The sequence below is a fragment of the Hyla sarda genome, chromosome 4 (assembly GCF_029499605.1).
Source record: "Hyla sarda isolate aHylSar1 chromosome 4, aHylSar1.hap1, whole genome shotgun sequence".
Taxonomy (NCBI): Eukaryota; Metazoa; Chordata; class Amphibia; order Anura; family Hylidae; genus Hyla; species Hyla sarda.
In genome coordinates this window covers 306,254,966-306,281,832 of record NC_079192.1, presented here as the reverse complement: position 1 = coordinate 306,281,832, position 26,867 = coordinate 306,254,966, and the positions used below count along the sequence as shown (strand labels likewise).

General features: G+C 45.8%; 1 protein-coding gene and 1 pseudogene across 3 annotated transcripts in view; both read right to left on the bottom strand.

Moving 5' to 3' along the window:
* The window catches only part of SH3TC2 (SH3 domain and tetratricopeptide repeats 2), a 211,493-nt gene extending 190,933 nt beyond the window's left edge, over window positions 1-20,560 (bottom strand). For all 3 annotated transcript variants that reach the window (XM_056574764.1, XM_056574766.1, XM_056574765.1), the window contains exon 1: window positions 20,425-20,560. The gene's annotated coding sequence lies outside the window, so the exon portion shown is untranslated. The remainder of the gene's footprint in view (window positions 1-20,424) is intronic.
* LOC130267871 (U2 spliceosomal RNA) lies at window positions 10,110-10,320 on the bottom strand (annotated as a pseudogene).
* Window positions 20,561-26,867: the final 6,307 nt, after the last annotated feature.

The window sequence follows — 26,867 nt, the reverse complement described above, 5'->3', positions numbered from 1 at the left end:
TAACTGCTCAATGATGATGTCACGTCCCGGGAGCTGTGCATGATGGGAGAATATCCCCATAGGAACTGCACAGCTCCCGGGATGTGAGTCATCATTGAGCAGTTAGACAGAAAACAACAACTCAACTTCAGAAGCAAATAACTATTGGAAGGATTAAGATTTTTTAATAGAAGTAATTTACAAATCTGTTTCACTTTCTGGAGCCAGTTGATATATATATAAAAAAGTTTTGGCCTGGAATACCCCTTTAAGGATCACTGTACCCCTTGTTATATTTCTTGAGGGGGTGTAGTATCCAAAATGGGGTCATATGTGGGGGTTTTCATTTTTGCCTTCATGTCAGAACCTTCTAGAAAATTAGCCACCCCTGTGTAAATCACCAATTTAGGCCTCAAATGTACATGGTGCGCTCTCACTCCTGAGCCTTGTTGTGCACCTGCAGAGCATTTCACGTCCACATATGGGATATTACTGTATTCATGAGAAATTGCATTGCAAATTTTTTTTTTTTTTTCTCCTTTTACGTCTTGTGGAAAAAGTATGGAGCAAGACCAGCATGTTCGTGTAAATGTTTTTATTTTTTACACTAACATGCTGGTGTAGCCCCTAACTTTTCCTTTTCATAAGGTGTAAAAGTAGAAGAAAAAAATAAATAACTTGTAACACAATTTCTCCCGAGTACAGAGATACCCCATATGTGGCCCCAAACTGTTTCCTTGAAATAAGACAGGGCTCCATAGTGAGAGAGCGCCATGCGCATTTGAGGCCTAAATTAGGGATTTGCAATAGGGGCAAACCCAGATGCAAGCATGGCATTTGCCTCCTCCACCAAAAATATCCTACGGCAGCGTTTCCCAAACAGGGTGCCTCCAGCTGTTGCAAAACTCCAAGTATGCCTGGACAGTCAATGGCTGTACAGCAATGCTGGGAGTTGTTGTTTTGCAACAGCTCGAGACTCAGTTTAGGAAACAGTGCCACACAAGACGTTATTTATTGGGGAGGGGGGGGGGCAGGCAGTGTAAGGGAGAGGGTGTGTACATGTAGTGTTTTACTCTTTATTTTGTGTTAGTGTAGTGTAGTGTTTTTAGGGTACATTCACACAGACGGGGATCCTCAGTGAACGAATTTCCAGCCGAGAGAAAATTTGCCGCAGCTCAAACTTGCAGAAGGAAGCCCACTGTAAACCCCCAACTGTGTGACTGTACCCTGTAAATTCACATGGGGTGGGGAGGATGCCTCTGCTGTTGCAAAACTACAACTCTCAGTATGCACTGACAGACTGTGCATGCTGGGAGTTGTAGTTTTGCAACAGTTGTAGGCACACTGGTTGGGAAAAAGTGAGCTAGAGTCTGTTTCCTAACTCAGTGTTTCCCAACCTGCGTGCCTCCAGCTGTTGCAAAACTACAAGTCCCAGCATGCACGGACAGTCAGGGTATACTGGGAGTTGTAGTTTTGCAAGAGTTGGAGACACACAGGTTGAAAAAACACTGAGTTAGGAAATAGATTCTAGCTCAGTGTTTCCCAACCAGTGTGCCTACAGCTGTTGCAAAACTAGAACCCCCAGAATGCACTGACAGCCGAAAGGCATGCTGGGAGTTGTAGTTATGCAACAACTGGAGAAGAACAGTTTGGAGACCACTGTGTAGTGGTCTCCAAACTGTGGCCCTCCAGATGTTGCAAAACTACAACTTCAAGCATGCCCAGACTGTCCATGCATGCTGGGAGTTGTAGTTTGGCAACATCTGAAGGGCCAGATGTTACAGAACTACAACTCCCAGCATGTCTGGACTGTCTGGGCATGCTGAGAGTTGTAGTTTTGCAACACCTGGAGAACCACAGTTTGGAGACCACTACACAGTGGTCTTCAAACTGTGGACCTCCAGATGTTGCAAGACTACAACTCTTAGCATGCCCAGACAGCCTTTGGCTGTCTGGGTATGCCGAGACTTGTAGTTTTGCAACTTCGAGAAGGCCACAGTGAAGATCCCTTACCATAGATCTTCACTGCAGCCTCTTCTGACATCTGTGCCGCCTGCTGTCTGTGCCACCAGCCATCCATCCATCCATGCTGCCCGGTAATCAGATTGTTCCCCCCTCCTCCCACTTCTTCCCCCTGCTCTGCCTGGACTTCGATTGGTGGGCAGAGTGGGGGAAATGAACTTTCACCCCACTCCGCGCCCAACTGCCATTGGTCGGTCACCCCTGCCACCTGCCTCCTATACTTCAGAGTGATCTGGGCTGTCTCTAACAGCTCCGATCACACTTATTTTCCAGGCGATTTTCTGATCAGCCCAGAAAAAAACGTGATTCGACAGTCAGAATTGACAAGGGGGGGGGGTCTCAGGACCCCCCTGGGCGATGTTACGGGATGTCTGCAGAATGATTTGAGCAAGCATTCCGTTCTGTTTACTGCCCTGCTGCGTACCTGTACGTCCTCAGTTCCCAACAGGTTAAAAGCAGCATAGGAACTGGACAGGCCAGTTCTCTTATTAGGTAAAACATCATAAAAAAGTATTAAATTTAGCTAACAGGAACGACCTAACAATACAAGATTACTGATGAAAATTAGACTTATCTTTATCCAAATTAAGGTTATTTAACCTAGACAGAACAACGCTTTTAAACCAGCACAAAATAAGATTCTTTACTGTAAGAGCAGTGAGGCTCTCCTTTCTCCTTCTTGCACTTTGCCCTCACACAGGTCATTGCACAGTCAATGAGTCTGTTCCTCTGAAACATATGTATAGGCATAAAGAAGCATGAGATGCTGTGAACTGCAGTCTAGTGTACTGGAGTGCAGGAACAGAAGACCTAATGCCTGCTGCTGCAATCTCTCATTGGCATGAGCTGCGGCCCATATGCAGTTACCAACAACAAGAAATAGAAAAAGTCACAGCCACAGTACCTTATGCAGCCCGTACCGTCCAGACTCCAAGAAGAGTGAATTTGATTCTGGGTAACTGAGTTTTTCCTGGTTCAGAAGGTTCAGAAAGTTTTGGACAGACTGTGCAGTGACATCTGCTATTATTTATGTATATGCACCCACTTGAGGATGGTTATATTCTCCCCTCATATTTTTTAGGAGGTTGCTCTGGTTAGAGCAGTTTTAAATGTTTTTAATTGTATTGTGTATTTTTGTATCCATGTATATTGGGTTTGGTAGAAAGAAAACCTGTGACATGTTCGTTCAGATGTCAATATGGACAAAAGCATGTGTGGTGAGGGTGTGATGAAAGGCAGATGTTATTACCCTAGGGGCAGATGGCATTAACCCCATGTATTCGTGACGCCAGGACGTGGTTATCCTCTACACCACCGCATGTGGTCGCTGGTTCCTGGGCTAGGTGCAGGGCAAAAAAATCACTCCGATGCAAAGTTACGGAACAATGGCAGCTTTACTGAGGCAGACAGATGGAATAGTCTTTACAGCTCAGTTAGGTCCAAGGAGATGACCAGTGACTTAGGAGACTTGCGGGTTCGCTGGGACTTTTAGTGAACTTGACTGAATTATGCAGACCCATGCTGACTTTAGCAGATTTGACTGACTGGACTATGACTGACTAGACTTCACCCCTGTCACTGCTTACCAGGCTTTGACGTTAACCTGTAGGGGCTCTTGGTTGGTAGAAGCGTGGCTCAGTGGTTAGGCCTTGGGTCTCTTCAGGACACCAGACACTCTCAGGTCTTGACTGTCCTATACTCAGATAAGACTGGAACTCAAGAGCTAGCTAACTCCTCCCTTAGTTTATATAGGAGGACTTTGGGGGAGTCCTATAGGTCACCTCCAAGTCACCTGGTCACTGGCACCTTCCTTGGTTACACATCTTAACAACAGGACTTAAAGGTATACACATCTAAATAAAGTACATTAACCATTTGTAGGAACAATCACATAACCAGAGTCCTGAGGAGAGTGGGGCCAGGGGACTAGGACTGAATCCACCTGAAAAGGACCATAGAGATTGTACAGAAGGGTCAGTTCTGTACTGGGCCACCACACATGGAAAGAAGTCAAACATCATGCAGCATTCAATTGAGCCTGTATGCGAGCACACAGAGACAGTGCACTTCCCTACTGCAAAGCTATACAACCTCTGGGACCAGCCTTACAGGAATTGTGTATGTCTTAGTTTAAATATGGTACCTTTCAAGTCTAACAACAACAGTCACCATGCAGCAAAACCCAAGCTCATGATTGAAGAGTTGCATTTTTTTCCATTCATTTTAACTTAAAATGTTAATATAATTTTTAAAGACGTGTCAAAATTGTAATCAGTCGGGGTTTGGTTGTTGAGACCCCTAATAATCGATATGCTAAGACATTCTCTCCCTGTCTCTCTCTTCACTGCAGGGGATGGATTTTGTAGTTAGTCTTTGAACCAGGGAGGATATGGTTTTGGAACAGGGTTTGCCAGTACTTATAGTCCCACTTGTTCCAGAATCAGAACTAACGCAAAGTCACAGATGTCAGCTGTCACAGGTGAAAAAAATCCCTGTAAAGTTGTCAAAGGTGAGGGGCAGCACTGAAGGTATATAGTCTCTTTCCTATGGGCACAGGGTCCTAGGCGGTTGTATATGAAAGACCCTTGATGTTATGTAGAAACAAAGACATTGGGACTCAACCAGGTGTTACGATATAATGGTTGACTTTTACTGAATATCTTCCACATAGCGGAGGCACATATCTTTAACAGTTCCAACAACTACAATACCTAAGGTAGATAATGGCAGGTGACATATGGTACTGAAAGAGTTAAAGGGGTACTCCGGTGGTCAACGTGTTTTTCCGTTTTTGACTTACCCTATTTGTTTTGTTTCATTTCTATTCTTGTTGTTTAGCCTACTCTATTTTCATTCTTTGTTGTCTTTTTATCCCCACTTTGTTTTCCTATCTTTGCTTCTATTTCCTGTTTCTTGCTGTGCTGAAAACTACAAATCCCAGCATGCCACATGCCTTGCTGGTTTGGGGCGGCTCCTTTTTTTTTTTTTTTCCGCCCTTTACCCGCCCTACTATTTTCCCGGGTTGGCCCCCTTATACACACTAATATGATCAGCCTTGGTTGGGATACACTGGCATAAACACACAAAAGGGACTACAACTCCAGCATGTGTCATTCAGGAGTCTTCAGTCTCTGGTACAACACCAGCATGCTGCCTCTGTAGTCTCCTGGGGGTTGTAGTTCACCACACCTCTATAGGGCATACACCAGTGTTTCCCAACCGGGGTGCCTCCAGGTGTTGCAAAACTACTACTACCAGCATGCCCGGACAGCCAAAAGCTGTCTGGACATGCTGGGAGTTGTAGTTTTGATACAGCTGAAGACACCCTGGTTGGGAAACAATGCACTTTGTTTGTAATATATTGAATAGGCTAGGCCAGTGTTTCCCAATCATTGTGCCTCCAGCTGTTGCAAAACTACAACTCCCAGCAACCAAAGGATGTCAGGGCATGCTGGGAGTTGTAGTTTTACAACAGCTGGAGGCGCACTGGTTTGGAAACACTGGTGTAACATGATGTGTATGCTGAATAGGCTAGGGCAGTGTTTCCCAACGAGTGTGCCTCCAGCTGTTGCAAAACTATAACTCCCAGCATGCCCAAAGTCTGTCCAGGAATGCTGGGAGTTGTAGTTTTACAACAGCTGGAGGCACAATGGTTTGTAAACACTAGCATACACACACATAACAGGGACTACAACTCCCAGCATGTGTCATTCAGGAGTCCCCCCCCCCACCCCCTTCACACATAGAAATCATCTCCAGTATGATATTTATTCCCCTGCAGTCTATACATCCCCAGCCCGTGCACTTTGTTATCCTCCCCTTCAGATAACACTTATCTTCTCTGTCTTCTTTCAGTGCAGACCTGCATCCTCAGAAGTATGTCCTCTCTCTCCCCTGGCTCTAGCTTCTTTCTCTCATGCACACCTGCGTCCTCCAGGAGGGGGAGATGAGGGGGCGTGGCTTATCTCTCTCATGCACACCTGCGTCCTCCAGGAGGGGGAGATGAGGGGGCGCAGCTTATCTCTCTCATGCACACCTGCATCCTCCAGGAGGGGGAGATGAGGGGGGTGGCTTCTTTCTCTCATGCACACCGGTGTCCTCCAGGAGGGGGAGATGAGGGGGCGCAGCTTATCTCTCTCATGCAGTTCTGAAAGAACAGAGGAAAAAAAGCCCTGACATATTGTCTACAGCCTAATCCTAACATGGCCGACGTTGTGGACAACAGTAAGAGATCCAACACAGAACTACAGAACTTCCTGGCCCACAAACAGGTAAGAAAAAAAGACATATGCTACACAAACACATAATACATGTCAATTGCAAAAAACATGATCAAAAGAAGATGCAACATAGCCAAAAATCTTAACCACCGGAGTACCCCTTTAAAGAAGATGTTTGGTGCAGACTTTTTCTATTCCATCCTGCCCGGGCTGCAAAAAAAGAAAAAACTAACTTTCACTTACCTCCCTACGTTCCCCCGGAACTCCGTTACCGCTGATCGGTCAGCTGGGCTGTCTACTACCTACTTCCCTTAGCCCGGTACGTCACACGGCGCTTCAGCCTATCACCGGAGGAGGCGGGACATCGCTGCTGCCTGTGATAGCCCGGTACGTCACACGGCGATTCAGCCTATCACCGGCCGAGGCGGGACATCGCTGCTGCCTGTGATAGCCCGGTACGTCACACGGCGATTCAGCCTAAGGGAAGTAGACAGCCCGGCCGACCAATCAGCTGTTGCGGAGCTCCGGGGAAAGGTAGGAAGGTAAGTGAAAGTTTGTTTTGTCTTTATTTGCAGCCCGGGCAGGATGGAATAGAAAAAGTCTGCACCGGACATCTCCTTTAACCCATGTGGAGTTTAGATGTTCAATTGAATAGCTTCTGAGTTGACAGACCCATTAAGACTGTCAACTCACCTTAAGACCATGTGGCCTAGAGACAATGGGGCCTAGAAAAACTAGACTTTGATAGGGAGTTAATTATAAAAAAAAACCATCATTTTACTAGAAAATTCTGGAGGATTTTGATTAATTAAAGACAGTTTACTACTGTAATGCTGATCTCTAGAGGTGGCCACAGATTGCAGAAAGGATATGTGAATGTAAATGTATATAAGCAAATGGGTTTACCTCTGTTTTACCATCTGTCATTACCTGGTAACATACAAAAGTGCAATTTAACAACACAAGAGTGTATTCTACATATGGCATGAAAAGGTCAGGTGATCAACCCATACAAAATATGCTTGTACTACGACACTGTATATGGAGCCTGTTTCCTGCAGTGGACAAAGACAGGGAAGAAGTACTCAGCTGAGCGTTTCGCCCACACTTTAGTGCCCAGACCCTAAACGATTAAAACTTGTAACGTCTTTATAATATGTTCAAAGTTTTTTAAATTATAGTAATATTTTAAACATTTTTAAACAGATTTTGATATGATACATTATTTGGTACATGAAATTGTGCCAACAAAAAATTCAACTAAACCCACAAAATACAAGCCCTCAACTTGGCGATGATAATATGAAAGGTATGGCTATTGGAAGGAGGGAATGAACAAAAATCGAAAATGAAGTTGCCAAAAATTGCTGCAATGAGGAGGGTTAAGATGAGTGGACAGTTTCTGAAGTGACTGCAGTGTGCACTGCAATGTTGGGAGATTCCATTAGAACCAATTAAATGGAATTATTGCTGCAGAACATACATTAAATTAATGTAATTAAGCTTAGTTTATTTCTTGGCTATAGTAACTGCTATAGTAAGGACATTTATAAAAATAATTCTATATTTATGAATGATGTGAACTGTTCTTTCCTATAGAAGCAGATTTTATTTAAGCTATAAATTTATACAGCGTTAAAGGAGCATTATTGAACTTGTTCAACATTTCTTCTTCTAATTGTAGGCTTTTATAGAGGCTACTAATAAAATGTAAATTATAAAATATTCTAGTTGGACTATGCTTTACATTTTGTGCAAAAAACAAAAACTGTTTTTTTGGTATATTCCCTTTAAAGGGGTGCTCCCCTGGATGATCTCCAAAGATCCTGTGTGCCGATGGGAGAAACTTTTAGAAGCGCCACCATTACTGCAGCACCAACCTGGGTTTTATGGCAGAATGGCCAGAAAGAACCCTATACTCTGTAATACCACATAAAATCTCACCTGGAGTTTGCAAATAAGCACCTAGAGGACTCTCAAATGGTTAAATACCAAGATTCTCACTTTGGCCTCAATACTAAGCATCGTATCAAAAGGTAAACTAGGAAGTGCTTATCACCTGCCCAGTGGTTACAGGGAACCATGGTGATGGCAGTATCATGCTGTGGAGGAGAAATTCTTAATGAAAACTGGATCTAGAGTGCTCTGGACCACAGCCTGGGCTAAAGGTTCATCTTCCATCAAGACAATGACCCTAAGCACACAGCCAACACATGCCTTGCTTATGGACAACACTGTAAATGTCCTTGAGGGGCCCATCCAGGGGCCTGACTTGAACTCATTCGAACATCTCTGGAGAAACCTGAAAATGGCTCACAACAACAGTCCCCATCCACCGACAGAGGTTGATAGGATCTGCAATGGCAGAGCCAAATCGCATAGCCAAATCGCAGAGAAGTCACAAGCAAGTTGCAGTCACATACCACTTCCACTGAGGTCAATGGTGGCAAAGTCGTGTATGACTTGCACCCTGCATCCAAAAATTCAAGGTATGGGCTACACGGTGACACATGCCGCGTGAAAGCAAATCTCATCCGAGACACGTGGCCAAAATATTTTGTGCAAATTGTCTGCCACGCAGTATTGCACTACTTTATTACTGCTGCAGTTTAGCTGTTAAGTAAGGAAAGAAGGAACAAGCATAACATAGCTGCATGAAGTTTGTATTGACGTCAATGATGATGTGACTTTCAATTGCAATATAAAAGATTTTTTTTTAAATGTCTGCAGTTGCTAACCAAAAGCTCTGCTGGTCTTGTATTACTTATTGTTGTATTTTGTTGTCTATTTGCATCTTCCTTTCTTTTTCTCAATAGCTGCATATGTTCCATCTGACTTTGCCTAAACCCCACTTCTTCAACATTCTGATGACCTCCAACATTCTGATGACCTCCTGGATTTCTTTTGCCTGTTGAATTAGGGAGTTATCTGTTATTACCTTGAATTCATGCCAGTCAATACAAAATACTTTGAGGACCACAACCTGAGATACAGGCAAATTCACACATTGTAAGTGTGGGGTAAAGAACAAAGCTATTTAGACTTTGTTTACCTATTCCAATGTTTATAGAGAGGATTCTTGACAACATGGTTTTAAAGGACAAGATATCGGTAAGGCGAGGTGTTTTCGTTTCACAGAAATTGTCTCCAGTTTCATACAAAGACTTACAAAGTTTTTTTCTAGACATTACATAACCTATGTAGTCATCACAAATGCACCAATTTTTAATTTTTTTTATCTAAAGCCGAGGAACGTGCTCTCGATTCACCCAAAGTGCAAGAAAAAGTGCAAACGTGTTACACTAAAAAAACGTGCACAAAGGATGCGGTCTATCGCAAGCCCTTCTCCGATAGAAGAGAGGCCCCCCAAACCTTACCCTTCGCCTCCGGACCAAAAGGTACCTGCGAGGTTCCAGGTTCGATGTCCCTTTTCGCCGAAGCTACTAGGGGACCACAAATGCTCCCGGCATCCCCCTTGGCGTTAGCCAAGGTATCTGCCCGCAGAGCCGATAACGGTAGGTACCCTGCCAAAGCAGGAGTACCCGGGGTGTTTGCAGGGAGGTGCGGAACCTAATGGCCACACACACCTCCCCTAGACCGCAAGGAGGGACACCCAGAAGGGCTACCGCATCCTGACCAATCCTGTGAACACACAACACACAAAAAGTGACACAGCGAGACAAAAAGAAATAAATAAGTGAATGTGTGCAGATATACTGCCCGGACATCCGGCCGGATCTATAAAAATTTCTCTGATCCTAGCCAGAAGGCCGGGAATCAAGAGGTGAGTGCCACAAGGTGAAGAGATTATGGTGCCCGTGCTTCAACTCAGTGAGCCCATCCTCCCAGTGGGTTTCGGCACCTCGGGGTCACCACTCCCCGAGGCACAAAAGTACCTCGGCTCTAGACCCTCTCAGCCTCATGGCGAGACCCGGAGGGAACAGGTCACATCAGGGCAGCCGTCGAGCTGATTCCTCAGAACCAGCCCCGGAAAGCCCTGGTACACCTGCATCCTCCATGCAGCACCCATCCCCAACAGCATGAAAACTGATAAGAACAGATACTACACTTGATCTTAGCCAAAAGGCCGAGAAGCGGCAAATAAAGATGAATATCTTCTAAATGGCTGCACTTATTTTTACCCAGTAGGAAGCATTAGAAACAGGGTCACCTGCACTATCAACTTGTATATGGAGGTTTGTGCAGGTGACCCTGCTGTCAGTTTCCCTTTAGGTGTTTGTACTTGAACGAAAGCCTGAGACGTCCCAAGGATCGGATGATTATACAAAGAGGACATACAAATTAATAAATAAAAATATAACATTACCAGATTCTATTACATAAGTCTTCTTTACATCATTAATGCAGCAAAAGGATGTTGGATGTGTCAGGTCATTTGCACTGTACATGGTCAGATGGTAATTTTATATCTATAAATAAAGAATTACTAATAACTACACATTTTATTTTGATGGTGGCATTTTAATTTTGTAATATTGCTTACAAATGCGAAAAAAAGTGCTTACAAATATACAAAGCAAGATGACTTAACATGAACAAATTAGAGAAATAACACAAACAAATAAAACTTATAATCTGTATAGTATCATTTGTTTCCTAGACAGCAGGAAAACAATGGATATAGACTTTTTACAAGGGGCGATAATTGACAGAATAGGCCAATAACCACCCTGTGCAATAGGCCCAGCCAACAAAAGTACTCGTTCATGAGTTGATCGAATTGCTTTCACCTGTTAAAAAATACTTCTCAACTTTGTAATAGAGGATGTAAGGTCAAAAATGTATACAAGCAGCCTGTATGGCACCCAATTAGAGTGTTATATAGCCTCCATCTGGACTTGCTTAGGGAGACGCAACTCCCCTTTAGACGCACCTGGGAAACGGCGATAGGACGCCCGCTATTAGACGAGGAATGGGAGTCTGCAGTGAAGTGGTGTCACATGACCTCTATTTTCTGCAGGGCGCAACAAACTAATTATAAGCTCCTTACGAGGTGGTACAGAGTATCAGACCTCCTCACGCGCTTTTACCCCTCAGTGCTGTACGTGTGCTGGAGGTGTGGGGCCCCAGGGGGGACTATCACACATATTTGGATTGATTGTCCTTCCCTTTCCTCTTACTGGTCTCAAGTGCTAGACACTATTCATCGTATGACCTCAGTCCGTTTGGCACTTAACCCGCTCATCCTTCTCCTAACGGTGCTACCAGGTTCGGTGCTGAGGGGTGCTAGACCCCTCCTATGCTTCCTGCTTTTAGCGGCACCAACAGTAATTCCCCGTCTGTGGAGGTCCACTGTCCCACCGACCCTATCGTCTTGGCTTCAGGAGGTAGCCTATTTGCATAGGATGGAGGAGCTCCTCGCAGACTCGCGTCGCTCTCTCCACAAATACACCGCAATCTGGTCCCCATGGTTAGCATTGCTCAACTGACCGGACTTCACAACAATGCACACGCATCCTCCTGTTGCTGCACTCTAATGTCTCTCCATCCTCGAGGTTTAAAGTGGACGCCTTGCCTTGCCTTGGCGCCAGGTGAGCTCGGAGCGGGGATCGCCCTGAGATGTTAAGCTGCTCTTTAGACCTCATTCGTGCTGGTGCTTTGGTTCATTCTCTCCTTTCTCTCTATACTTATGTCTCTACTCCTTCTCTCTTTCCTTTCTTCCCCCTTTCTTTCCTCTTTTCCTGCCTCGGCTATATCTTTTCTCTCCATTCTCCCCTGCCCCTTCCCCTCTCCCCTTACATCTCCCTGCCCTGTCCTGTCCTTATGACCCCTCCCCCCCCCCAGCCTTCCTTCCTAGTATTCCCCCCCCCCCCCCTCTAAGCGAGTGGATTTTTGATACCGATACTTTTTGGATTGCCTTAGCACCTGATGATATGATATGTTTCCTTTGTCTTTGGATTACCACTCTTATGTAATGTTACATGTTAACTGCAATGTTTACTTGAGTGAAAATACAGTAAACATTTATTTGGAAAAAAAATAAATAAAATTGATACAAGCAAAGAGCCACATGAACAATTCAGCAATTGATCATGCGTCCCTGCTTGCAAGATAGTCAGAACAAGAAAAGTGTGCTGTCATATCAACCATATACCCAAGCTGTGCCAACGCATTTCAATACCATGAAAGTTTTCTACTAGTGACTACATTTGATAAATTTACGAGTGTATATTGTAATTTTTCAGGCTGCCTTTTTGCTATTATACATGGGCATGCCAAAAGAACAGTAGTCCGATACATACTGGAACTGTGCCCATTTATTTCAGTACAGCAAAAGTATTCTACTATTCTACTAGTGACTATGTTTGGATCATTTCCACGTGTATACTATAATTTTGCTTTACTCAAAAACATAGTTGCGTACAGTTTAGAGTCCTGCAAAATTACAGTATAAACTCAGAAAGGGACCAAACGTAGTCACTAGTAGACTATGTTTAGTCTATTGAAATATAAATGAGCACAACCCCCCCTTCACTACATGCTGGGGATCATTTGATACAGTAGGAATGCAGTGTAGCGTGCACTATATCACCTAACATGGAGCATAACTGTAAGCACATAAATTATTCTAAGTTGTACCTATCAAGCATAATTTTCCTTAAAGGAGAACTCCGGAATAGGAAAATTATCGTCCATACTGCCGGCAATAAAAAAATAAACAGGTACATACCTTCCTTCACTCCCCCCGTGCCTCCGGTAACCGGCTCCGGCCTCCGCCGCGATCCTCTTCCTGGTTGCCGGGAGCCGGCGAGTCATACTGCACTCAGCCAATCACCGGCCGCAGCGAAGTCCCGACTCGGCCGGCGATAGGCTGAGCGGCAGTGTGACGTTTTCGGCCCCGGCAGCAGGTGCCGATGTAGTGAAGTATTGTGTGTCTTGAAGCGTTCTCACACTGCCGCTCAGCCTATTGCCGGCCGAGTCGGGACTTCGCTGCGGAGGGTGATTGGCTAAGTGCAGTATGACTCGCCAACCACCGGCAACCAGGAAATCGCGGTGGAGGTCGGAGCCGGTTACCGGAGGCACCAGGGGAGTGAAGGAAGGTATGTGCCTGCTTATTTTTTTACTGCCGGCAGTATGGACGATAATTTTCCTATTCCAGAGTTCTCCTTTAAAGAGTACCTGTCATCAAACCATATTTTCTAAACTAACTCTAATTATATTCTCTAACTACTCCTAACACCCCTCCTGCCCTAAAAAAAAATCTGAGCTTTAAAAAAGCTGTGTATCATAACTTTCCTCTTGCTCACATTGTGTGAGCTCCCGGCAGAAGAAGGTGGGCGTTCCCCAGCAGGGGCGACCTCACTGAAGCCTATGAAAGCTGTGCCCTGCCATGCCCCGCACACACTTTCTAAGTTTGGACTTCTGCAAATCTGGGTGGAGACCAAATTAACTGTTTGGGAACAGAACAGAGCCACCTAATGGCTGTTTTTTCAATCACATTAAAAACATATAAAGGTTGAGAATTTTAACAGCAAGTAAATAGCAAAGTGTCTTAAAATTACATAAGGAACAATATATTAAAAGTTTAGTTTGGTGACAGGTACACTTTAATCCATACCATACACTACACTAACATTTCTGCAAAAATTAGTAACGAGAATCAAACAATAAAGTATTGCAGACAGTAATAGGGGATGGGGATTTGGAAAAAAGGGGGAAGGAGGGGAGATCACAGGCCTGAAGCTTCATTGAGGGACAAAACACATGACGGAAGAGAGGAAAAGAGAGGTGTGTTTATCCTCTTCTTCTTTGATGTCCGGACCATCCCTGATGTAATAGTCTCGGAGTCTCTGAGCCTGCAGCAGGCCTGAATGACTTCCTCTCTGAATTTATTATCAGACATTTCTGGGCAAACCACATAGCATCCTTATAACAGTTCATAAGGCACCAGGCCTCCTGGATAGCCCCAACCGTGGGATGCAAAAGAAATAGTTTGTAAAGAACTGAGTGATGCAATAGACTACTCCTGTGATCATAGTTTCTGAGTTCACATTCTAGGAAAATGAGCACTGCCAAAAGAGGTACAAAGTTGTTTCCACACCAAGTGGGCTCCTCGGACAGTACCTGTTGTTGCAAAGTCCCTGGGCATCCATGACAGTTCTCAGGGGCAGGGGCATCAGGGGCATCCCTGCCAGGTCTTTGTACCCATTGGATAGTCTGCAAGAAGCCACAGAGTTCCACACTATCTCAGCTGTAGCTGCAGAGAGCTCTGGGATAGACTCCAATGAATCATTTGACTGCATAAGCTCATGGACAGTCTTTGGTGTGCACAAGTCGGCCTGAAGTCCCTCCAGCTGCTTTTTCTCCCGAATTTCAGAGCTTCTTAGTAGAACCAGGGGATCCGAGTTGTAAGGGTAGGAGTTGTCCCACTTTTTCCCTTCCCAGACTCCTCCATAGAAGCAGGAGAAAGAAGCAAGACATAGACCAACCTGTCAAGCCTCCTTTTGATGTCAACAGGGTCCTGTAAACAGAGTCATATGCAAAGAAAGCCCACAGCAGAGTGGGGATATCCAAAACTCCTTTCCCACCTTTGCATCACCCTTGCATGGCTCTGTGTACGTGACTGTTCATTTCACTTGCCTCACATATTGAAGCATGTGCAAAATCTCATTACACAGCACAAGAGTGTTTTCCTTCATGGTCAGTTGTGGTAGGCTGCACAATCTGATCATAGAGTATACTTTGACCAAACAATCCTGCCAAGGCTTTAGAGCTGCTCCCAGACTCCCAAGATCTTGATAACGTTCACTTGGATGAAGAAGAAAAAATCAGGTCACTCCCTGAAGGGTCTGGCCTCCATCTTCCCGCAGTTGACTTTTGCTCACGAAGCCTGGCCAAATTCTTTACAAGTCTGGACAAGGGCCATCACAGAATGCTTGTCAGCACAGAAGTTCACATCATCCATGTATAGCGAACACTAGGCAACTTGATGGTCTAGTCCCAGTACGGTCATTTTCTTATTTCTTTATTTTTTCAGAAAAGACTGGAAAGGAGTCAGTCACTTTTCCAGCCGGTTACCAACAACATGCTGAAAATGTCAAGGTACCTCAGGTCGACATAAGAGCAGAACATTCCCCCAGCCGAACCTCCACAGCAACCTGCCTATAAACACATGTGAAATACAATCAAATGGCTTTTCTTGTTCTAAACTGTACAGGACCACTGATATGCATGACATCCCTAGTGAGGGAGCGGCTGTCCACAGGTCTGATCTGGTGGATGATTTGTCTGATGAGAAACTTCAGCCGGTTGCCTAGCACCTTGTACTTCATGATCAGGAGAGAGATAGGACACCATTCTTTTAAAATCTCATCTCACTTCCACTTATACAAGATCATGATCATTCCCTTCCTCAAGAATAAAGGCATTTTGCCCTCAGCCACCATCTTACTGTACAGTGATATCTGTATTATTTTTACTGTTTAGAAAAAAATAGGTTTATAGACCTTTTATACCACTGCAGCACTCAACTTAATTCACTTTATTCAATTATTAGTATATACATTCAACCCTAACAGGGCAGTCTTTATAAAGAACAGTAAGAGTTTAAAAATTGTAGCAATGGGTTAATAAAGATCAAAGTCCTGGTCGTTCAGTTTTTTCAGTTTATTTTAAGTTGAGAATTTGGGATAGAAGGTTGAATTTGGGATAGAAGGTCTCTGCTGCCTATACCCTGAGACTTAAAGGAAATCTGTCACCAGTGTCACCTGCACTAACCTGTCAGTACCCACAGAAGTGTCAGTGCAGGTGACACTGATGACAATGGTACTCACCTTGTCCTCTTCTGTGGCGGGGGATCTTCAGTAATTTCCTCCATTATCTCCAGGCCCAGCAGCCAGCTTGGGGCATGGGCGGAGCTTACTGACATCACCGCTGCGGCGAGAATCTACAGAGAGCAGCGGCAGCTTGGGGCAAGGGCAGAGCATAGTGACGCCACCACTGCTGCCGCCTGCTGGGTCCCGCTGTGAGAGAACAGCAGCAGTGACGTCAGTAAGCTCCGGCCATGCCCCAAGCCGGCTGCCGGGACTGGAGCTAACAGAGGCAATTACCGAAGATCCCCACCACGAAACGGGACAAGGTGAGTACCGTTGTCATCAGTGTCACCTGCACTATCTGTGGATACCGACAGTTTAGTGCAGGTGACACTGGTGATAGATTTCCTTTAAGACTTGAGAACATCTCTGGGAACTCAGCTAAGCAAGTGTTGGAATTGGAAACTGACCTATTTTCAGTTTTGCTTTGGATATCAACTGTGTTTGAATTGTTACATGACCAGGACAAAAACAAATCATAATCATACAAATCATGATTTAGCATGTTAGGGTCCCATCCAAAATGAGGCCACCTCTGCGTGGTGGATGGGGGGGGACACGTTGTGATCAAAAAGGGCGCTAAGAGCCTCCATTTTTTGACCAAGAGTGCTGCTGCAACCTTTCTTTCTTTTTTGTACACTCTATATTTTCCACAGCAGCGTGCACCCATGTATTAGGTAGTGTTTTGCTTTACAAGCAAGGGGGAGTGGCATCCTCTCTAGCTGTGCCCCCCTCCCTGTTCACAGGAGGTTTTAAACTGGTAGTGAATCCTGCATGCCACCCAGTCAGAGGCCTTATGCCCATCAGAAGGTGAGTGAATTAAGCTTGTCAGGGTCTCATCCAAAATGGGGCCACCTCAAAGGAGGTTTTTAATTTTCATTTGATAGTGGATCCTGCATGTCACCCAGTCAGAGGCCATATGCCCAGCAAAAGGTAAATAGATTTAGCATGTTAGGGTCCCATCAGAAATGAGGCCACCTCCGCCTGGTAGATGAGGGACACATTTTGATCAAAAAGTGCACAAGAGCCTCCATTTTTTGACCAAGAGTGCTGCTGTAACCTTTCTTTCTTTTTTGTACACAAATTATACTGTATAGTAAAATTTCATTTTTTGCACTCTCTAGTAAAGGCTATGTATATATTCTCTGATTCAGCCCTAAGTGATAGGCTCGTTTTTTGGCTGGTCGTGTGTGTGTGTGGCCAACGAATGACAAATGAGGAAACCAAAGGGCTACACGAACAAGAGGATCATTCATTTGGCTCTCCCAGAGCAATGGTTGAGCATTGTAATCTAGGAGATCAACATTTGTTAACAGCAAGCAGCGGCCCATGTAAAAGGACCCCAACACTGAGCCAGGCATCTTCAGTCTGTGGGTGTCCTCTTTGTATGAGCACAATAAAGTGTGTGAATTACCAGCTGCAAATAATCTGAGCAAATTTTAGATTAACACCAGCATAGAAATCGATTGTGTGCTTATTTGATATTGTTCTCTGTTTGCAAAGGTATCATTACTACTGGAGCTATAAGCAACGGCAAGCGAGACTAATATACTGGCAAAATGTATACATTTTGTGTGCAAGCTCCATTTATGTACATAATATGTTGTTTATAGCAGGCGTTTGTGCAACATTTTTTGTGTAAAGGCAGGGTTTGTGCAAACAATTGTGAAATGTTGCCATTCTGTGCTGGTGCAAGGAACGATAAATCCCCCCCATAGTGTGAATAGATGGATGCTGACTGGGAAAATGCCTAACTGTCTGAGTAGGTCATTTCCATTAGCTGTTCTAATATAATGGGGAGTGCAGGCATGGGGTCTTTCTTGGGATTTTATCTTGAAGTAAGATGGAGACTTTATAGATGAAGCTTTTGTGAAGCGGTAAATTTTATGTTTTCAAATGAGTACTGCACTTAAAGCTAAATTGCCTCTCAATGTGATTTGTGATCTTGTGAGAGAGAAGAGCATCTGTTTCACACTCTGTGCTTCTGGTTTGTACTGCTAAACTGCTGGTTTGTACTGAACGTTTTTCTTATTGTTCTTTTGTTGTTTTTAATCATATATGAACTGCTGAGAAGTTGCTTCTTGATTCTTGCCATTTACTCCAATGTTATTATCTACATTTGTGTAGTAGACTCTCACATACATCAATGCTGCAGTAGGGATCGACCGATTATCGGTTTGGCCGATATTATCATCCGATAATCACGATTTTGTGCAATAACGGTATCGGCAATTGCCTTGCCGATAAGCCGATAATGCCCCACCCCCCGCACCGCCCCCACCTTGACCCGCCGCGTCGCACCCCCCACCGCACCGCCCCGACCCCATTGCCTCCCCCATCCCCGGTTTTATAATTGCCTGTTCCCGGGGTCCGGGGTCCACGCTACTTCTGGCTCCTGCTGCCTCCTTCGTTACGCTGTGCGCAATGACGAGTGACGTCACCGTCAGTGCGCACAGTGACGGCTCAGAAGAACGCCACCGGAGCCAGATGTAGAGTGGACCCCAGGAACAGGAAAATATAAAACGGGGATGGGGAAGGCAATGGGGCCGGGGCGGGGCGGTGGGGGGTGCGACGTGGCGCGGTGCGGTAGGGGGCGTGGAGCGGTGGGGGGGTGGGGGTTATGCGGTGGCGGTGATAGGACTCAGGACACCCGGACAGGCAGGGGGAGAGAAGGGGGTGGCGGCGGCGGTCTATGGCACCGCAAAAGCCACTGCAGTTCATTGATTTAAAGCGCCCACTTTAAATCAATGATCTGCAGCTGGGTCATAAATAGCTGATAACTTATACCGGAATATCAGTATAAGTTATCGGCTATCGGCCCTAACCTCCACCGATTATCGGTATCGGCCCTAAAAAAAACGATATCGGTCGATCCCTATGCTGCAGGGACTGAAAGTCAAAGTAATTGCCAGTGTGTCAAGATGGTTTTAAAAGGTGTTATCCGGGAATAGAAAAACAGAGATAATTTCTTTCAAAAACCACTCCCTGTCTCCAGATTGGGTGTGGTATTACAACCTGGCTCCATTCACTTCAATGGAACTGAGCTACAGAACCACAGCCAACCTGGAGACAGACAGGGAGCGTTTTTTGAAATAAACTGGTTTTGTTTTTCTATTCCTGAATAACCACTTTAAACTACTGCTTCACCACAGGGGCAATATGAGGGTAAGCAATGATCTGAGATGTTTACTACATGAGATGACACATGTAACATCACTCGTTCTAGAATGTATCCAGTCACTCCATTAGAAAGCTGAGTAAACGTGTCTGAAAATAACAAAGCAGAGCTTCTCATGGGATAGTAGTCTGGATAGTGGGATCAAGCCCATCCATACAAACAAGCGATAGGGGCAGTCTTGCTCACCTTTCGTAGTTATGTGCCATACACAACCCCCAGTAACAACGTTGGAATGTCGGTGCAGCCACCCGGGTTTCGGCAGTCAGGAGTCTTCAGCTGAACGTGGAGACATCAAATGGAGGAGTAAAAATTCCACGGGTTTGCGCCGAAAACCCGTGGAATTTTTACTCCTCCATTTGATGTGTCCATTATAAAGCAAAAAGCCACAAGAGGAGCCATAGAGAAATGGACTGTCTAGGCCAGTGGTCTTCAAACTGTGGCCCTCCAGATGTTGCAAAACTACAACTCCCAGCATGCCCGGACAGCCAACGGCTGTCCGGGCATGCTGGGAGTTGTAGTTTTGCAACATCTGGAGGGCCACAGTTTGAAGACCACTGGTCTAGGCTTTCCTGTCATATTTAAAACTCAGTCCAATCTGCAATGAAACAGAAGATGAGTACATTGATATACAGTTTAGTCTAAAAATAGTATGCAAGAGCAGGGGGGCTCAACCTATCAAATCATGTATGCAGGGGTGTCACTAACAGCAAAAGAGACAATATACCACAGAAGAAAAAGAAATGACTGTATAAAGTGCACACCCAAAAACAGATCAGTAAACAAATAGGGGGAGATTTATCAAAACCTGTCCAGAGGAAAATTTGCTGAGTTGCCCATAGCAACCAATCAGCCTCCTTCTTTAATTCCGAACAAGGCCTCTGCAAAATGAAAGAAGCGATCTGATTGGTTGCTATGGGCAACTCAGTAACATTTCCTCTGAACACGTTTTGATAAATCTCCCCCATAGTATCTTTATTGTGAAGAAACATACATTTATCATTTGTGTAAGACAACACAAGGGCAGCTAAAAGCAATTAAAAAACTCAAGAAATGAGCAAAGCACAACATGGGAAAGGGGCCATGAACCCCCTTTCACCAAATCCTGTCCTGCAATATATAATGTATAGTGAGGCTGGAAATCCAAAGTGCACAGTACATATAACAAGGTAAGTAATCACACAATAATAAATACCTAGAGTGTCCTCTCCTCCCTGTGTGAGCGGAGGATCTTACAGGCAGCAGCGCAGTGGAGCGATTAAATGTTCGATATCGGGCTGTGTATGGGAGGCAGAGGACCTTTGATGATGTCATTACCATGTGATCGGTCACATGGGTGGGAGGAGCCTGACTGCTGTGCTGTGGAAGAATGTGTATCATGAGAAGGTAACATATAGTACATACACACTCACACAAATAACTATATCTGTGTTTTTCAAACAGGGTGCCTCCAGCTGTTACAAAACTACAACTCCCAGCATGCCTGGGGAGCCGACAGCTGTCTGGGCATGCTTGTAGTTTTGCAACAGCTGGAGATACATTGTTTGGAAAATTCACACATACTGCATTTAACACACCCACCACACACCCCCTATTTCCCATTTTTTTTTAACCTGTTAAATTAAGGACCAAGGGCATACAGGTACACCTTTGCTCCCTGGTACTTAAGGACCAAGGGGGTACCTGTACGCGCGGCGGGGACCGAACCGGGGTGCCTGCTGATATTGATCAGCAGGCACTCTGCGCAAATGCCCAGGGGGGTCATCAGACCCCCCCCATGTTGGTGATCAGCGCAAATCGCAAGTGAATTCACACTTGCGATTTGTGCGATTCCGGGTCATTACGGGTCTATGGTGACCCGGTGACCTGGAATATAAGGGGGATTGCGGTTGTCTAAGACACCCACGATCCCCCTGAAGGGATAGGAGTGAGGTGGCAGGGGTGCCACCCCTCCTATCCCTGCTATTGGGCGTCTAGAAGCGACGTCCAATAGCAGATCGGGGGTAGGGGTAACTTTAGTTTTCCCCGTTCTGCCCACCCACAATAGGCGGGGCAGGACGGGGAAACGACAGAGGACCGGTGCCGAAGTCCACTTACCCTGCGGGCGAGGCTGCGGCGACGATTGGTGTCGGAGATCGTCGGGCGGCGATGTTGTGCAGCTGGCTCCATGGATCCGACGGAAGCCGGTAAGTTGCCTAGCAACATCAAGAGGGCTACAGTCCGAGACCACTATACAGTGGTCTCTACACTGTTGCCCTCCAGATGTTGCAAAACTACAACTCCCAGCATGCCCAGACACCTGTCATGCTGGGATTTGTAGTTTTGCAACAGCTGGAGGGCTACAGTTCGGATATCACTGTGCAGTAAACTGTGGCCCTCTAGATCTTGCAAAACTACAACTCGCGGCATGCCCACATAGTTAGTTAGCTGTCTAGGCATGCTGGGATTTGCAGTTTTGCAACAGCTGGAGGGTCACAGTTTGGAGATCACTGTGCAGTGGTTTCTAAACTGCAGCCCTCCAGATGTTGCAAAACTGCAAATCCCAGCATGCCCAAACAGCTGTCTCGCCATGCTGGGAGTTGTAGTTGTGTACCTCCAGCTGTTGCATAACTACATCTCCCAGCATGCACTACAGCAATCAGTACATGCTAGGAGTTGTAGTTTTGCAACAGCTGGAGGCACACTGGTTCGAAAATACTGAGTTAGGTAACAGAACCTAACTGAAGGTTTTCCAACCAGTGTGTCTCTAGCTGTTGCAAACCTCCACCAGTGCGGATGTACCCTAAAAACACTACACTACACTAATACATAATAAAGGGTAAAACACTACATATACGCCCCCTTACACTGTCCCCCCCAATACAAATGAAAAATGTATTGCACAGCAGTGTTTCCAAAACGGAGCCTCCAGCTGTTGCAAAACAACTCCCAGCATTTCCGGACAGCCACTGACTGTCCAGGCATGCTGGGAGTTTAGCAACAGCTGGAGGCACCCTGTTTGGGAATCACTGGCGTAGAATACCCCTATGTCCACCCCTATGCAATCCTTAATTTAGTCCTCAAATGCGCATGGTACTCTCTCACTTCGGAGCCCTGTCGTATTTCAAGGAAACAGTTTAGTGCCACATATGGGGTATTTCCGTACTCGGGAGAAATTGCACTACAAATTTTGGGGGGCTTTTTCTCCTTTTACCCCTTATGAAAAGGAAAAGTTGGGGGCTACACCAGCCTGTTAGTGTAAAAAAAAAAAAATTACACTAACATGCTGGTGTTGCCCTTTACTTTTTATTTTCACAAGAGGTAAAAGGAAAAAAAAAGACTCCCAAAATTTGTGAAGCAATTTCTCCTGAGTAAAGAAATACCCCATATGTGGGCGTAAAATGCTCTGCGGTCGCACAACAAGGCTCAGGAGTGAGAGCGCACCATGTACATTTGAGGCCTAAATTGGTGATTTGCACAGGGGAGGCTGATTTTACAGCGGTTCTGAATTAAACGCCAAAAAATAAATACCCACATGTGACCCCATTTTGGAAACTACACCCCTCATGGAAAGTAAGAAGGGGTATAGTGAGCCTTAACACCCCACAGGTGTTTCACAAATTTTCATTAAAGTTGGATGGGAAAATAAAAAAACATTTTCACTAAAATGCTGAAAAATAGGAAAAAAGCCCCCCAAAATTTGAAACCCCATTTCTTCTGAGTAAGAAAATACCCCATATGTGGATGTAAAGTGCTCTGCTGGCAAACTACAATGCTCAGAAGAGAAGGAGCGCCATATGAGGGGTTTCCATGAGGGGTGTTCATTTTTTGAAGAGAAAATTTGTCCGGAATTGAAGGCCACGTGTGTTTACAAAGCCCCATAGTGCCAGAACGATGGACCTCTCCTACATGTGACCCCATTTTGGAAACTACACCCCTCACGTAATGTAATAAGGGGTACAGTGAGCATTTACCCCACACAGGTGTGTGACAGATTCTTGGAACAGTGGTCCGTGAAAATGAAAAATGTAATTTTTCATTTGCTCAGCCCACTGTTCCAAAGATCTGTCAAACGTCAATGGAGTGTAAATACTCACTGCAACCCTTATTAAATTCTGTGATAGGTGTAATTTCCAAAATGGGGTCACATGTGGGGGGGTCCACTGTCCGGGCACCACGGGGGGCTTTGTAAACGCACATGGCCCCTGACTTCCATTCCAAACAAATTCCCTTTCCAAAAGCTCAATGGCGCTCCTCCTCTTCTGAGCATTGTAGTGTGCCAGCAGAGCGCTTGACGTCCACACATGGGGTATTTCCATACTCAGAAGAAATGGGGTTACAAATTTTGGGGGTAATTTTCTCCTATTACCCCTTGTAAAAATGTAACATTTGGGGAAAAAACTGCATTTTAGTGAAAAAATTTTTTTTTCATTTACACATCCAACTTTAACAAAAAGTCGTGAAATACCTGTGAGGTGTTAAGGCTCACTGTACCCATTGTTACATTCCTTGAAGGGTGTAGTTTCCAAAATACTATGCCATGTCCCCCAAAAACCATGACCCCAAAAACCATTTCAGCAAAATTTGCTTTAAAAAAGCAAAATGTGACTCCTTCTCTTCTGAGCATTGTAGTTCGCCTGCAGAGCATTTTATGTCCTAACATGGGGTATTTCCATACTCAGAAGAGATGGGGTTACAAATTTTGGGGGCATTTTCTCCCATTACGCCCCTCCCCCCCCCCCCCCCGTAGGCTTGCATTGAGGGGGCGGAGCGTGACGTCACACGGGGGCGGAGCCGTGACATCACTATGCTCCGTCCCTGTGATCGCTAGTAATCAGACCCGGAGCGAGCACGCTCCGGGGGCTGATGCTAACAGGGTGCGGCGTGGAAGATCACGGGGGTCCCCAACGGTGGGACCCCCGCGGTCAGGCATCTTATCCCCTATCCTTTGGATAGGGGATAAGATGTCTTAGCGCCGAAGTACCCCTTTAATGACTTCTATTAAAAAAATCTTTACCCTTCCAGTACTTTTTAACAGCTGTATGCTAGAGAGGAAATTCTTTTCTTTTTGAATTTCTTTTGTGTCTTGTCCACAGTGCTCTCTGCTGACACCTCTGTCCAGTGCAGCATAGGTTTGCAATGGTGCAAAAAAAATAAAAAAATTCCCACCGGAGTATCCCTTTAACGCTTCACCCCTTAAGGACATAGGGCGTATCCATACGCCCCCGTTTCCAAGTCCTTAAGGACCGAGGGCGTATGGATACGCCCTGAGCATTTCCGGCCCCCACCGCTAGCCGGAGGGGAGCCGGAGCCGGATGCCTGCTGAAATCGTTCAGCAGGCATCCCGGCATATCGCCCAGGGGGGTCATTATGTCCCCCCATGTCGGCGATTGCCGCAGATCGCTGGACAATTCAGTCCAGCGATCTGCGGCGGATTCCTGGTCAATCGGGTCTCCAGTGACCCGATGACCCGGAATTACTGGCTGATCGGGGCCGTCAGAGACGGCCCCGAACAGCCAGAGCCAGCAGGGGTGAGGTGGCACTGGTGCCACCTCACGATCGCCCTGATTCGTCGGCCGGATTACCGGCCGACCAATCAGGGCGCCTGCTGCGGGTGTCACTCCCGCAACCCGCTCCGCCCCTCTTCCGGAGGATGTGAGCGGGTGCGGGAAGACGACCCCCGGTGCTGGGGACCCCGATCCCCGGCGTCCCTGTTGGGATCGGGGCCCCAGGAGCAGCGGCGGCGGCGGAGACGACGAGGGACTGACCTGTGCGGCTGGATCGTTGGAGGTGAGTGACAGCCTCCTGCTGTTGCTTAGCAACAGCTCCCAGCATGCAACAAGGGCATGCTGGGAGCTGTAGTTATGCAACAGCAGGAGGCAGACCACCACAGCTCCCAGCATGCCCTTATGGGCATGCTGGGACTTGTAGTTTTGCAACAGCTGAAGGCACATTCTTTCTATGTAAAAGTGTACCTTCAGCTGTTGTGTAACTACAACTCCCAGCTTGCACAATCAGCTAAAGTGCATGCTGGGAGTTGTAGTGGTGCATCTGGTGGTTGCATAACTACAACTCCCAGCATGCCCGTTGGCTGTCGGTGACTGCTGAGAGTTGTAGTTTTGCAACAGCTGAAGGCACACTGAGTTAAGTAGTAAACCAGTGTGTCTCCAGCTGTTGCATAACTACAATCCCCAGCATCCCCAGCCAATGTAGTATGCCTCCGGCTGTTGCATAACTACAAGACCCAGCATGCCCTTCCGCTGTCCGTACATGCTGGGGGTTGTAGCTTTTGCAACAGCTGAAGGCACACTGGTTGCAAAACACTGAGTTTGTTACCAAACTCGGTGTTTCACAACCTGTGTGTCTCCAGCTGTTGCAAAACTACAACTCCCAGCATGCACTGATAGACCGTACATGCTTGCATGCTTGGAGTTGTAGTTTTGCAACAGCTGGATGTTTCTCCCCCCCCCCCCCCCCCCCCCCCATGTGAACGTACAGGGTACACTCACATGGGCGGAGGATTACAGTAAGTATCCGGCTGCAAGTTTGAGCTGCGGCAAATTTTCTGTCGCAGCTCAAACTGCCAGCGAGAAACTACTGTGAACCCCCGCCCGTGTGACTGTACCCTAAAAACACTACACTAACACACAATAAAATAAAAAGTAAAAAACACTACATATACACATACCCCTACACAGCCCCCCTCCCCTCCCCAATAAAAATGAAAAATGTCTGGTACGTCACTGTTTCCAAAACGGAACCTCCAGCGGTTGCAAAACTACAACTCCCAGCATGCACTGATAGACCGTACATGCTGGGAGTTGTAGTTTTGCAACAGCTGGATGTTCCCCCCCCCCCAATGTGAACGTACAGGGTACACTCACATGGGCGGAGGATTACAGTAAGTATCCGGCTGCAAGTTTGAGCTGCGTCAAATTTTCTGCCGCAGCTCAAACTGCCAGCGAGAAACTACTGTGAACCCCCGCCCGTGTGACTGTACCCTAAAAACACTACACTACACTAACACACAATAAAATAAAAAGTAAAAAACACTACATATACACATACCCCTACACAGCCACCCTCCCCAATAAAAATGAAAAACGTCTGGTACGCCACTGTTTCCAGAACGGAGCCTCCAGCTTTTGCAAAACAACTACTCCCAGTATTGCCAGATAGCCACTGACTGTCCAGGCATGCTGGGAGTTTTACAACAGCTGGAGGCCCCCTGTTTGGGAATCACTGGCGTAGAATACTCTATGTCCACCCCTATGCAATCCCTAATTTAGGCCTCAAATGCGCATGGCACTCTCACTTTGGAGCCCTGTCGTATTTCAAGGCAACAGTTTAGGGCCACATATGGGGTATCGCCGTACTCGGGAGAAATTGGGCTTCAAATTTTGTGGGGTATTTTCTGCTATTACCCTTTTTAAAAATGTAAAATTTTTGGGAAAACAAGCATTTTAGGTAAAAAAAATTATTTTTTTTTACATATACAAAAGTCATGAAACACCTGTGGGGTATTAAGGTTCACTTAACCCCTTGTTACGTTCCCCGAGGGGTCTAGTTTCCAAAATGGTATGCCATGTGTTTTTTTTTTTTGCTGTCCTGGCACCATAGGGGCTTCCTAAATGCGGCATGCCCCCAGAGCAAAATTTG